Source organism: Somniosus microcephalus, chromosome 34, assembly GCF_052327205.1.
Source record: "Somniosus microcephalus isolate GS21.2 chromosome 34, FLI_Smic_1.0, whole genome shotgun sequence".
NCBI classification, from domain to species: Eukaryota; Metazoa; Chordata; class Chondrichthyes; order Squaliformes; family Somniosidae; genus Somniosus; species Somniosus microcephalus.
The window spans coordinates 16,733,130-16,747,565 of NC_141020.1; the positions used below are offsets into that span (position 1 = coordinate 16,733,130).

At 51.0% G+C, this 14,436-nt stretch overlaps 1 pseudogene; it reads right to left on the minus strand.

Annotated features, from left to right (window-relative positions):
• Positions 1-6,331: 6,331 nt before the first annotated feature.
• On the minus strand, positions 6,332-14,152 carry LOC147096822 (uncharacterized; annotated as a pseudogene).
• Between the last annotated feature and the right edge of the window lie 284 nt (positions 14,153-14,436).

The window sequence follows — 14,436 nt, forward strand, 5'->3', positions numbered from 1 at the left end:
GGTGTTGCTGCCGCCCGGCGATGCTGCAGGGGGCGGAACAAAAGTTCGGGTCCGGGGCACTACCGGGGGGCGGGGGGGGGGGGGTGCGATGCGCACGGCGATGATGTCATGATCTCCGAGCGCAGGAGCTCGTGGCGCAAAGCGTTACCGCCGCCACAAACCTCTCGGCCAATTTAGCGGGAGCCGTTCATTTCACCGCTCCTGGTCAGTAAGTTGTTCGCGCCCCGTTATCACCCCCCCGGAGGCAATAACGGGAGGCGCTAAGGTCCCGAATTTCTCCCCCTTGAATTCACTGACATGGTTCCTTGTAACTCACTGATGGCTTGGATGGTACAGACAGTGCGGTACTGAGTCATAGAGACAAGGAAGTTCCACCTTCAATTCCCAGTCTGTGCTGTGTTTGCTGGTTGCTGTCCAGTGACCCCCCTGCTGGGGAATGTGGGTGTGGTACTCATAACAAGATCAGGGTTGGCTGTGATGTCCCAATGGTCAATTACCCAATAGACACTCAGCCTGCCCATGGAACTGTACCCCATCCAGAGTCACTCTCCCTGGAACTGTACCCCAGCCAGAGTCACTCTCCCTGGAACTGTACCCCAGCCAGAGTCACTCTCCCTGGAACTGTACCCCAGCCAGAGTCACTCCCCATGCAACTGTACCCCAGCCAGAGTCACTCCCCATGCAACTGTACCCCAGCCAGAGTCATTCCCCATGCAACTGTACCCCAGCCAGAGTCACTCCCCATGCAACTGTACCCCAGCCAGAGTCACTCCCCATGCAACTGTACCCCAGCCAGAGTCACTCCCCATGCAACTGTACCCCAGCCAGAGTCACTCCCCATGCAACTGTACCCCAGCCAGAGTCACTCCCCATGCAACTGTACCCCAGCCAGAGTCACTCCCCATGCAACTGTACCCCAGCCAGAGTCACACCCCATGCAACTGTACCCCAGCCAGAGTCACTCCCCATGCAACTGTACCCCAGCCAGAGTCACTCCCCATGCAACTGTACCCCAGCCAGAGTCACTCCCCATGCAACTGTACCCCAGCCAGAGTCACTCCCCATGCAACTGTACCCCAGCCAGAGTCACTCCCCATGCAACTGTACCCCAGCCAGAGTCACTCCCCATGCAACTGTACCCCAGCCAGAGTTACTCCCCATGCAACTGTACCCCGCCAGAGTCAGCACCATGGAACTGTACCCCAGCCAGAGTCAGCACCATGGAACTATACCCCAGCCAGAGTCACTCTCCCTGGAAATATACCCCAGCCAGAGTCAGCACCCTGGAACTGTACTCCAGCCAGAGTCAGCACCATGGACCTGTACTCCAGCCAGAGTCAGCACCATGGAACTGTACCCAAGGAGAATTCAGCATCTTCAGGAGAGACGGGGTGAAAATGGAGAGGGAACAACAAAGAATAGACCAAGATGTTTTGGAGGGCCAGCATAAACAGTTAAAGAAAAACTTTGTACATTCAACTTAAAAGTAGCTAAAGTAATTTATGCCAGGGATAATGCCAGGGGTTCAAGTCTTCAAAATGACAGGTCTTGGTAAGGAACATTGTTGAAAATGTCTGTCTCTTATGGATAAACTTGAGCGAACTGTAAACCCAACCGTGGGTTATCTCATTCCCATGCAGACGGCAGCTAGTTCCAGGTCAGGATAGAGTGTAGGTGAGTGGACACCCACACCTGGTACAACAGTATGACCTGACCACCAATAAAGTCCAATAAATCAGGACAGACGGTGCCAAGCCCAACAAGCCTGGCCCACCACAATGGCAATGAAGTGGCAGCGGCCATCAAGGGGATTGCATAAGGAAGGGAGAGGAGACACAAAAGGCAGAGGTTCATTTGAGCAGTTTGCTTATTTGGAACATAGGAGGAGGCCATTCAGCCCCTCGAGCCTGTTCACCATTCAATTAGATCATGGCTGATCCGTATCTTAACTCCATTTACCTGCCTTTGATGCAGTTCCCTTGATACCCTTACCTAATAAAAATCTATAAATCTCTGTTTTGAAATTTTCAATTGACTCAGTGCTTTCTGACATCACCCCTGAACAGCCTAGCTCTAATTTTAAGATTATGCCCCCTTGTTCTGGCCTCCTCCCCAGGGCTTGTTTCTATCTACCCTATCAAATCCTTTAATCATCTTAAATGCCTTGATCAGATCACCCCTTCATCTTCTAACTCGAGGGAATACAAAGCTAGTCTATGCAACCTGTCCTGCACCCCCTGGGCATTGTGTTGAGAGCACGTCATTGGCAGCAAGCGCAGGTACTGAGATCGTGCGTGGAAATAAAGAGGAAGAGACCGCGTGGCTCCTGTGTCTGGCTTCCGACTACAGGGGTCCTGAGGTGGAGGTCCAGGGAACATCAATCTCTTTTGGCTGTCCAACAGGGACCAGGGCCACACAGGTGAGAAGGGGGAAGGGAGCGGTCCTCGGTGGGTCACACACTGCCCTGCAACCTTGCCTGGCCATCCTGCCCCGCAACCTTGCCTGGCCATCCTGCCCCCACTATAAAGGCGCTTGACCTACTACTGCAAGAAGTCACATCTTGCCATTCACCAGGCTGCTGCGAATTTTCAAAGACTGAGATCGATTTTTGTCGTGTAAAGGTATCAAGGGAGCAAAGGTGCGAAAATGGAGTTGAAGTGGAGATCAGACATGAATGGTGGGACAGACTCAAGGGGCTGAATGGCCGACTCCTGTTCTTAGGACGGGTTTCAGAGCACAAGGATTTACCTGGCTGCCTGGTAGTGTTTGTTTAACCGCTCCCCCTGTGCCAGAATGAGGTGCAGACGCACGGGGGTCAGTCAAGTGCCCATGGGATAGACCAAACTACAGGCGGTGGAGAACTCCCAGTCCCATTGGGCAAATGCAACAAGCACAACTCCTGCCCGCAAGTACCCAAGGGCTTGTGGACACCACCTGTTAAACGAGCGTATCTGAGCAGTGCATGACATTCAAAGCCTCACTATTACACGGGTCCCTTCAAAGGTGACACAACTTAATGGAACCCTTTCATACTATGGTGAATACTCTGCAAAAGTCACGGGGGGCAATATAATTGGTTAAGAATGGGCTGCAGGTTGGAAGGATACAAATGTAAGTGATGAACTATTCCATGGAGCATGCTGGACTCTGTCCTATTGGGGCTCTAGCAGTTCTATCTCTGGAATGCAACAACAACAACTTATATTTATATAGTGTCTTTAACATAATAAAACGTCCCAAGGCACTTGTTATATAAAAAATCGACACCGAGCCACATAAGGAGAAGTTAGGGCAGGTGACCAAAAGCTTAGTCGAAGAGGTAGGTTTTAAGGAGCGTCTTAAAGGAGGAAAGAGAGGCGGAGAGGTTTAGGGAGGGGATTCCAGAACTTAGGGCCCAGGCAGCTGAAGGCACGGCCCCCAATGGTGGAGCATTTAAAATCGGGGATGCTCAAGAGGCCAGAATAGGCGGAGCGCAGAGGTCCAAGGGGATTATAGGGCTGGAGGAGATTACAGAGATATGGAGGGACGAGGCCACAGAGGGATTTGAAAACAAGGATGAGAATTTTAAAAATCGAGGCGTTGTTTAACTGGGAGCCAATGTAGGTCAGCGGTGATGGGTGAGCGGGACTTGGTGTGAGTGCGACACAGACAGCAGAGTTTTGGATGACCTCTAGTTTATGGAGGGTAGAATGTGGGAGGCCGGCCAGGAAAGTGTTGGAATAGTCGAGTCTAGAGGTGATAAGGGCAGGGATGAGGGTTTTGGCAGCAAGCCTGGATTGGGTCCAGGAGAGTTTTTAACAGAGATTTCTCCTCTGGGAGGTTTTCCATTTGGTTATTTGCCTTATAATAAGATTAAAGGTAATTGGATGGTTGTTGAGAGTGCCGACGTGCATGGAGCATTGGAAGGAACTTTACTTTTCAAATGCAATCTGTTTCCAGGATTTCTGTTTCTTGTTTTGTGAGATCAAGATTCCTTCCCCAAAGACCTTCACTGGTCTCCAGAGCTGTGGCTCCAGTCCAAGGCTGGGGCAGCCTGGTTGCACTGCTCGCACTAAGTGCAGTACTGAGGAAGTGCTGCACTGTCGGCAGTGCCATCTTTCAGATGAACCGTCAAACCTCAGGTGGATGTAAAAGATCCCATGGCACTATTTCGAAGAAGATTGGGGGAGTTCTCCCTGGTGTCCTGGCCAATATTTATCCCTCAACCAACATCACTAAAAAAATTATTTATCTCATTGCTGTTAGTGGGACCTTGCTGTGCGCTAATTGGCTGCCACATTTTCTACGTTACAACAACGATATCAACTGCAGACAGCTACACTTCAAAAACACTTCATTTGGGAAGTCCTGAGGTTGTGAAGGGTGCTATATAAATGCAAGCACTTTTATACTTTCTTAATCCTGTTTGTAATGTGGCCTGGGAGACACTCATGGTTCATCTGTCTTCCCCTCCTCTCCCCTTCCCCATCCCGCTCCTCCTCCCCCTCCCCTGTCCAGCCATGGGCTGTTGACTGAGCTGGGATCCAGTGCTGTTGTCTCTCCCTTCCTTGACCTCAAGCAGAAGGCGGCAGAAGAATGGAGGCAGGTTATCCCAGCTCTCACACAGCAAGGGAAAGAGCCCTATCAAAGCACAACTCTTTTTAGTACTTCTATTGGACTTGTTAGTTCCTTCCCTCTTTCTGTTGGGAAGTGCCCCGGACTCAACTTGGCAACTGCCCGCAGCATTTCTGACTGAAATCAGGAGCTCACTGCGTGAGAGAAGCACAGTCACAGACCCGTGACCCGTCACTTTGTACAGGACACAGTCACAGACCCGTGACCCATCATTTTGTACGGGACACAGTCACAGACCCGCGACCCGTCACTTTGTACGGGACACAGTCACAGACCCACGACCCATCACTTTGTATGGGACACAATCACAGACCCGCGACCCATCACTTTGTACGGGACACAGTCACAGACCCGTGACCTGTCACTTTGTACAGGACACAGTCACAGACCCGCGACCCGTCACTTTGTACGGGGCACAGTCACAGACCCGTGACCTGTCACTTTGTACGGGACACAGTCACAGACCCGTGACCTGTCACTTTGTACGGGACACAGTCACAGACCCACGACCCGTCACTTTGTACGGGACACAGTCACAGACCCACGACCCGTCACTTTGTATGGGACACAGTCACAGACCCGCGACCCGTCACTTTGTATGGGACACAGTCACAGACCCGCGACCCGTCACTTTGTACGGGACACAGTCACAGACCCGCGACCCGTCACTTTGTACAGGACACAGTCACAGACCCACGACTCGTCACTTTGTACGGGACACAGCTGCAGGGATACACACGCACATTTGCTTTGGAGCATCAGCAACAACTTGCATTTATATAGCGCCTTTAATGTAGTAAAATGTCCCAAGGCGCTTCACAGGAGTGTTATAAGACAAAAAAATTGACACCGAGCCACATAAGGAGAAATTAGGCAGGTGCTTGGTCAAACAGGCAGGTTTTAAGGAGCATCTTAAAGGAGGAGAGAGAGGCGGAGAGGTTTAGGCAGGGAATTCCAGAGTTTAGGGCCCAGGCAACAGAAGGCACGGCCACCGATGGTGGAGCGATTATAATCAGGGATACTCAAGAGGCCAGAATTTGAGGAGCGCAGATATCTCAGGGGGGTTGTGGTGCTGATGGAGATTACAGAAATAGGGAGGGGGCGAGGGCCATGGAGGGATTTGAAAACAAGGATGAGAATTTTGAAATCGAGGCATTGCTTAACCGGGAGCCAGTGTAGGCCAGCGAGCACAGGGGTGACGGGTGAACAGGACATGGGTGCGAATTAGGACACGGGCAACCATCCTAGCAAGAGCTGGCATAGACACGTTGGGCTGAATGGCCTCTTTCTGTGCTGTAAACTTCTATGGTTGTATTGAACGGCGTTGCCACCCACTGCGCCACCTTAATGGCCAATGGTTTAACTGTTATCTGAAGATCCCCATCACTGTTCTGATTGAGTGTGAACACCAAGTGGTTTTGCTGTGGTAATAGTGATGAAACTTCACTTGCAATAAATACCTTGGGAAGTTGACTAAATTTTGCAATGACACGCCGTTGATACGTGATGTTTAATTTAAAAAGGAGCCAAAAATATGCATGGGTTGCCAACTCTCCTGGATTGGCCGGGAGTCTCCCGGAACTGAAGATTAAATTTCCAAGACACTGTCGGGAGCAACTCTCGGGAGAAAAATAGTTAAAAATAATCGTGTTTTTCTTTTCATTTTCTTTGAACACTTCTATTTATTAATGATAGAAATATTGGAGGTAAGAAATGCTTTTTTGACTGACGGTCAAGCGATTGGGTAAGGCAGAGTCTTCGCGCTGGCCAAGAAGATGAAAGTTGGCAACACTGGTTTACCAGGAATTTGGGAGGGGTGGGGGTTTGTTCAGCAGGCAGTGTGAGCCAGAAGCCCGTCAGATCATTCGGTAGGAGGCTGCTTTGCTCCTGGCCTCCTGGTAGGTGTCATTGTGAACTGCAGCTCGATCTGATGGACGGTGCTCAGGTGCTGTTTCGGGGTCTTGTAGCAGTCGAAGGTGGCGCCGCACTGGGCGCACCTGTAGCGGGGGTGGCTGCTGTGCTTGGCCAGGTGCCTCCAGCAAGACTTCCGCGTGTGGAAGGCCCGGTCGCACAAGCAGCAGCGGTGGTTCATCCTCCAGAAGTGGACCTTCAGGTGCGAGCCCAGGCTCTTCTCGCACCTCGCACCTGAGGTCGCAGATGTTGCAGACGTGGCAGACGCGGCCACGGGCGAGCGCCAGGTAGAAGTATTGGGACATCGGGACGAAGCGAGCCGGGCCAGGGGCCGGGACCCCCTTCCGCTGCCCCTTGGTCCTGCTCAGAGCTTGGCCGGCCCGACGGGCGCCCTTCCCCAGCGGGGAGAGGTCTAGATCGGCTCAAGCACCTCCAGCGGCTGGGCTTGCAAAGTTTGCAGAAGTTGAGGTGCACCTGCAAGGTGCGAAGGCTCCTGAACAAATTGCGGCATGCCGAGCACCAGTAGGAGTGGGGATAATAGTAGGTTGGCTGGAATGTGGCCGAGGTGCCGGCACCTTCAGCCCACTGGTGGGTGCAGGCCAGCTCTCGCCGCTCGCTCCCGCAACCGGAGCGAGGTGCTCGGCGAGTCGGGCAGAGGCAGCGCAGCGCGATGAGCAGCAGCCAAGCCAACCCGCTGGAGCACATCGGCCGGCAGCTCCTCGGCGGGAAGGAATTCCGACTGGGAGGAGGGGAGCCAAGCATAGTGGCCAGAGGCCGACCCGTGAAGAGAGAGAAGTAGGCCCCGGGCCGTGGAGCGTGGAGCCGGCGACGGTGAAGAGGAGGCCGCATTGGAGCATTCACATCCCGACGATGTGTTCGGCGAGTCGGGCGGAGGAGCGCAGCGCAACGAGCAGCAGCAGCAGACTCACGACACGTTGCAGCACGTCGGCCGGCAGCTCCATTTCGGGTAACTCGCAGTCCGGATGGGAGGGGGGGAGCCGGGCATGGTGGCCAGAGCGGGAGAAGCAGGCCACCACACGTGGAGCCGGCAACAGCGAGGAGGAGACCGCGGTGAAGAGGGGGACGGAGCGGCTGAGGGACATCGTGCTCCCACTGCCACGGGAAGCCATTGTATTGACTCTGAACGCAGCGCTGTATGTATAGCTGATGCGTCCCTACGGGGAACAAGCATTCCATTGTACTTGTTACATATGGCAAATAAATCTAATCTGAATCTGATCTGCTTGGCCAGGTGGCCTTGGGTCAGTTGGCAACTGCCCCGGGCTCGCTTCGTCCGGGTAAGAAGTATGACCAGCCTTGCCAGCAAGGCTTTCACTCGGTTCTTTCTCATTCTCCCCCGGGACATATTCGTTCGAGCGGTCTGTCGCTGCAGGGCTTGTGGGGTGGGACTTGTGAAACGGGCAAACCCTCCCTTTCAGCAGCCCCGTGTCGTCCTCGGCCTCCCCTGAACCAGCTGCCAGGCTGACCCTGCCAGGGCTGGAGGTCCACGGCTGGAGGCTCCTGCGGGGAGTTTGTGCGCAGAATTGGTCGAACCAGCGACCCTGGGTCGGATCTCCTGCCTTGAGGTAAAGGTAAAGGTAAAGGATAGCAAACTGAGAAAAACCTTGACAATGTACAGACTTAGTGAACATAGCCTGGCGATCGAAAAAGGTAGACACAGGCAGACCCGGCTACCAAGAGAAGACAGGATATGCTATCACTGCAGTCAGGGAGTGGTGGAGACAGAGATGCACTTTCTCACAGCTTGTAGAAAATATCAGGGCATAAGGGAGAATTTCTACCCAAAATTCACAAAAATATGCCCGGAATTCAGAAACTTGAATGACGACCAAAAACTCCCATACCTACTAGGGAAAGAGAGAAATTGTGTAACCTTAGCGGCACACTATGTTACAGCTTGCCATAAACAGAGGGACAACCACTAAATATAAGAAAAGAGTATATACAAATGATATGAATGTATATTTATACACTCAGGGATATATCTGTTTATACACTGTATGGATAGATCTGTGTTTATGTGTTCAACCATGAATGTTTTTCGATGCTTTGGCAACATAAGATGTACCTTGTCATGCCAATAAAGTGATTTGAATTTGAATTTGAATTTGAGGTCCTGCCGCTTGTCCCTGACACGTGTGTGCGAGACGTGCTGAAAATGGGGTTCCCTTCTTCAGGTATTGGGTGAAGCTAGGATTGTGCGTCTTGCTGTCACTGATGTGAAACTGTAAGGTGTCGAGGCTCCCGAAAGTGTTTTGACAAACTAAACATCTGTAAGAATGGTTGTCCATGGGTTGAGGGCTGTGGTGGGGAGACTGTTGGGCGGATATTTGAAGGTGTGTCACTGGGCTAGAAGATGTCTCCTTAAAGCCTCTAATGGAAGAATCATCAGAATCGGAATCCCCACTGCATCCGTCCTTCTGCTTTGAGACGCTCTCCATCCACTGGGTCATTGTCTGCCGCAGCTCCACGGGAATAAACTGGTGGTCGTGGAAGGAGCAGACACTCTCGATGTTCCCGAGAGAGCAGTAAGTTTTGAATCAGGTTCACAGCTAGTGGGAGAAAGACTTGAATCCGAGCTGGAGCAGGTCCGCAGGTCAATGAGTTGGAGTCCCTTGGAGCTCAGGGGTCCCGAGTGAGTATCTGGCCCGTTTTCTGAATGCATTTCTTCGGCAGTCACTAGGACCTCCGATTCGGCTTCTGCCTGTTGCCCTCGACCTTCACCTGAGTTGGTGGAATTCTTCACACATGGTTTTATATTCTTCAAATGACTCAGGTTGGACTTGTTGCCACAGAGACATCCTTTGGGGACGGACTGAGGCTTCATCCTTGATGCCGATTGGTTTGCAAGCTTGTCCACTGAAACTTGGCCAATCAAGTTTGGACCTGTCTGGTGCTTGGAAGATGCTAAAGTTGTTGCCAAGCTGGAGTGAGGCAGCCAGCACCTGAACAACGTGGGATTACTGATCTCTTCACCCGCATCGGAATATTCAATATCTGTAGGATACAGATTCATGAAGTCGTTGACTGTAAGGTAGCATTACTCATTTAAAAGCATCTACACAAGTAAACTGGCTTTGGTTAGGGTGTGCAGTCAATTCTAACACAGAACCCAATTCATCAACATCTCAGAGCTGGAACTAAACAGTTAAAACCTCCTTCCCTCAACTGGAGTATTGTGTCCAATTCTGGGCACCGCACTTTAGCAAGGATGCCAAGGCCTTGGAGAGGGTGCGGAGGAGATTTACTGGAATGGTATCAGGGATGAGGAACTTCAGCTATGTGGAGAGACTGGAGAAGCTGGGATTTTTCTCCTTGGAGCAGAGAAGGTTAAGGGGAGATTTAATAGAGATGTTCAAAATTATGAGGGGTTTTGTTAGAGTAAATAGGGAGAAACTGGTTCCAGTGGCAGGAGGGTCAGTAACCAGAGGACACAGATTTACAATAATTGGCAAAAGAACCAGAGGAGAGTTGAGGAGAATTTTTTTTTATCCAGCGTGTTATGATGATCTGGAACGCGCTGCCTGAAAGGGCGGTGGAAGCAGATTCAATAGTAACTTTCAAAAGGGAATTGGATAAATACTTGAAAAGGAAACATTTACAGGGCTATGGGGAAGGAGAAGGGGGAAGTGGAGCTAATTGAATAGCTCTAGCAAAGAGCCAGCATAAGCACAATGGGCCGAATGGCCACCCTCTGTGCTGTATGACCCGATGATTCCCTGGGCAGCCTGGTGACATTATAGATTGCTAAATGAACAGTGATGCCACAGGGAGAGAGGTACAGGCTCACTGTTCCACACTACTCCCTTGTCAAGTTCCTAATACTGGGCAAACAATCCGTAAGGCTGGAGGTCCATCGCATTTGAGGATTTTTCACCATTTCTCCATGGGAAGGGTTTAGAAATGAGTTACATTTAAGTAGTGTTTAAATTTACCGTGGGTTTGTACCAGTTTAAAATTCTCCTTGAAGCCATAGGAGCAATAGAAACAGGAGGAGGCCATTCAGCCCCTCAAGCCTGTTCTGCCATTCAATTAGATCATGGCTGATCTGTACCTCGACTCCAGTTACCCGCCTTTGTTCCATTTCCCTTGATACCCCTACCTAACAAAAACTGGTCAATCTCAGACTTGAAAGCTTCGATTGTCCCAGCATCCACAGCCTTTTGGGGGAGAGAGTTCCAGATTTCCACTACCCTTTGTGTGAAAAAGTACTTCTTAATTTCCCTCCTAAATGGCCGAGCTGTCATTTTAAGATCATGTCCCCTCATTCTTGACTCTATCAATGGAAATAGTTTCTCTGTGTCACATTACAACAGTGACTACACTCCAAAACTACTTCATTGGATGTAAAGCGCTTTGAGACGTCCGGTGGTCGTGAAAGGCGCTATAGAAATGCAAGTCTTTCTTTCTCCCCTAGCGAACCCTTTTATCATTTAACAGACCTCGATCAGATCACCCCTCAATGTCCGAAACTCAAGGGAATACAAACCAAGTTGATGCAATCTGCCCTCATTATCTAACCCTCTAAACCCCAGTATAATTCTGCCACATCCTCTTCAAGGCTAATATATCCACCCTGAAGTGCGGTGCCCTGAACACAGTGAACTACACAACGGAAGCATCATTTCCTCCCCTTTGTTATCCAGCTCGCTTGTGATAAAGGCTAACATTCCATTAGCTTGTCTACTGGCTTTTAATCATTTGTGTACCTGGGCACCCAAATCTCTCGGCTCCTCCACAGATCCTAGTTTCACACCATTTAGAAAATACTCTGATTTATCTTTCTTGGGTCCAAAGTGGATGACCTCACACTTGCCCATAATTTTGCCCATTACTTATCTGTCTACTATCAGGAAAGATTGGACAGGCGGGGGCTCTCTCCTCTCAAAAACAAAAGATTGAGGGGTGACCTGATAGAGGTCTTCAAGATTATGAAAGGGTTTGACAGGGTAGATGTAGAGAAGATGATTCTGCTTGCGGGCGAGACCAGCACTGGCCGCCATAAATATAAAGGTCACTAATAAATCCAATAGGGAATTCAGGAGAACTTCTTTACCCAGAGCTATACAGCACAGATAGAGGCCCTTCGGCCCATCGTGTCCGCGCCGGCCATCAAGCCCCGTCTATTCTAATCCCATTTTCCAGCACTTGGTCCGTAGCCTTGTATGCTATGGCGTTTCAAGTGCTCATCTAAATGCTTCTTGAATGTTGTGAGGGTTCCTGCCTCTACCACCCTTTCAGGCAGCGAGTTCCAGATTCCAACCACCCTCTGGGTGAAAAAGTTTTTCCTCAAATCCCCTCTAAACCTCCTGCCCCTTACCTTGAAACTATGCCCCCTGGTTATTGACCCCTCTACTAAGGGGAAAAGTTCCTTTCTATCTACCCTATCTATGCCCCTCATAATTTTGTACACCTCAATCAGGTCCCCCCTCAGCCTTCTCTGCTCTTAAGGAAATCAATCCCAGCTTGTCCAGTCTCTCTTCATAGCTGAAGCGCTCCAGCCCAGGTAACATCCTGGTGAATCTCCTCTGCACCCTCTCTAATGCAATCACATCCTTCCTATAGTGTGGTGACCAGAACTGCACACAGTATTCCAGCTGTGGCCTAACTAACGTTTTGTACAGCTCCATCATAACCTCCCTGCTCTTATATTCTATGCCTCGGCTAATGAAGGCAAGTATCCCATATGCCTTTCTAACCACCTTATCTACCTGTCCTGCTGCCTTCAGGGATCTATGTACATGCACACCAAGGTCCTTCTGATCCTCCGTCCTTCCTAGGGTCCTACCAGAGGGTGGCAAGAATGTGGAACTCGCTACCACAAGGAGTAATTGAGGCGAAGAGCATAGATGCATTTAAGGGAAAGCTAGATAAGTACATGAGGGAGAAGGGAATAGAAGGATATGTTGATGGGGTGAGATGAGGAGGGGTGGGAGGAGGCTGGTGTGGAGCATGAACACTGGCATGGACCAGGTGGGCCGAATGGCCTGTTTCTGTGGCTGTAACTACTTTGTAATTTCCTGCTACCATCTGCATTACTTCCTGGCCCTCCTAATGTGCCACCGGCTGCAGCTGCTGAGACAGAGAGGAGTTTAGTTGTTAATGAGTCAGACATTGAAGATATATTATACAATGACCATGGGCAATGGGTGATTTGTTTCTTATTTCAGACTTTCCTACCAACATCCATACCGTTTATTGTTGGGATGACTCTATGGGGGAAAAATTCAGTTGTTTGCACCTCCCGTTAGCGCCTTAAGAGGGCGCTAATTGAGGCGCAAAGCAACTAGCGCCCGGGCGCGGCGATGTTTGCGCCGCTCGCGAAATTAACTAGACATTTTGCGGCGGCGCTAAACACTACCGCCACGATCTCCTGCGCCGGCAGATCGTGACGTCAGTCGAGTGCGCAACGCCCCGGTAGCGCCCCTGACCGGATATTGAGTGGCGCCCCCTGCCTTACCGCCTGCCGCTAGCAACGACAGGTTGAGGGGAGCGTTTTGCTGTCAGAAAGGGACTGGGGGAGCGCTATTTAAAGGCGACCGCTTCCTGCCTTTTTTTGTTGGTGACATTTTTGCACCACGCATTCTGAGAGAGAGAGAGAGAGACTTCTGGAGAGATTCAACGCTGTGTGAAGGAGTTTTGAGTACTGAGCAGCACTTTGCAGGTTCATGTTGATTTGCCCTTCCTTGCTTCGCCAGCGCTCTGAGGTAGCGCCTCGCTCCTCGGCCTTTGCGCCTTAAGACAGGTGTGAAGCGCCTGATTTAGCGCTCCAATCACCTCCAGGGGCGATAAAAGCCAAGTTTGCTGTTGGAGGCGGTAATTAGCGCCAGGCGCTAAACTTTGCGCACGGCCGATAATGGTGCCCCAAACGGGGCGATACTGAATTTTTCCCCCTATGAGTTTGAACCCACAGTGAGAGTCGGTGAGAATCGGTGAGAGTCGGTGAGAGTCGGTGAGAATCAGTGAGAGTCGGTGAGAGTCGGTGAGAGTCGGTGAGAATCAGTGAGAGTCGGTGAGAGTCGGTGAGAATCGGTGAGAGTCGGTGAGAGTCGGTGAGAATCAGTGAGAATCAGTGCGAGTCGCTGAGAGTCTGAGAATTGGTGAGAATCAGTGAGAATCAGTGAGAGTTGGTGAGAATCAGTGAGAGTCTGAGAATTAGTGAGAGTCAGTGAGAGTCGGTGAGAATCAGTGAGAATCGGTGAGAGTCAGTGAGAATCGGTGAGAGTCAGTGAGAATCAGTGAGAGTCTGAGAATTAGTGAGAATCAGTGAAGATCAGTTCCTTCAGGAGATGGAGGAGAAAATGGGGGCAATTAAAAGGGAGGGGGAAATAGGGAGTGTTTGATGAAGGAATGGATTGATGGAGTGAATGTGACGGAATAGACAGAGACACGAACGTGTGAAAGTCAAACTCTTCTCACCGGACGGAGGTCGGGGTCGGTTCCCCTGGTCCTCGGGGCATCTCCTGCCCTGGGGCGGGGCGGGGCGGGCTGGGGACTTTCTTGGCCCGCGGGGATGTAGAGGTCGGTTCTCCGAGACATGCCCCAAACCTGAGGTGACAGCAGCGAGCCCGGGGTTGAGTGGCGGCGGGGAATAGGCGGCCGTTACGTGCGGGAAACGAACGCGTTCACAACTATTTACCGCACAAAACCGTTCCAGTCCGGGACAGCCATGGACAGAGGGGGGAGTGACCCCCAAACTAGAATCATAGAATCATGCAGCACACAAGGAGGCCATTCGGCCCATCAGGCCTGTCCTGGCTCTACTGCAGAACTCTCCAATTAACCCCACTCCCCATAACCCTGTTGTAATGAAATCTGTTTGTCTTGATCCTGTATTTCCTGTATTCGTTTTGCACTCATGTATATTACCCTCCCCCACACTGTGTATAG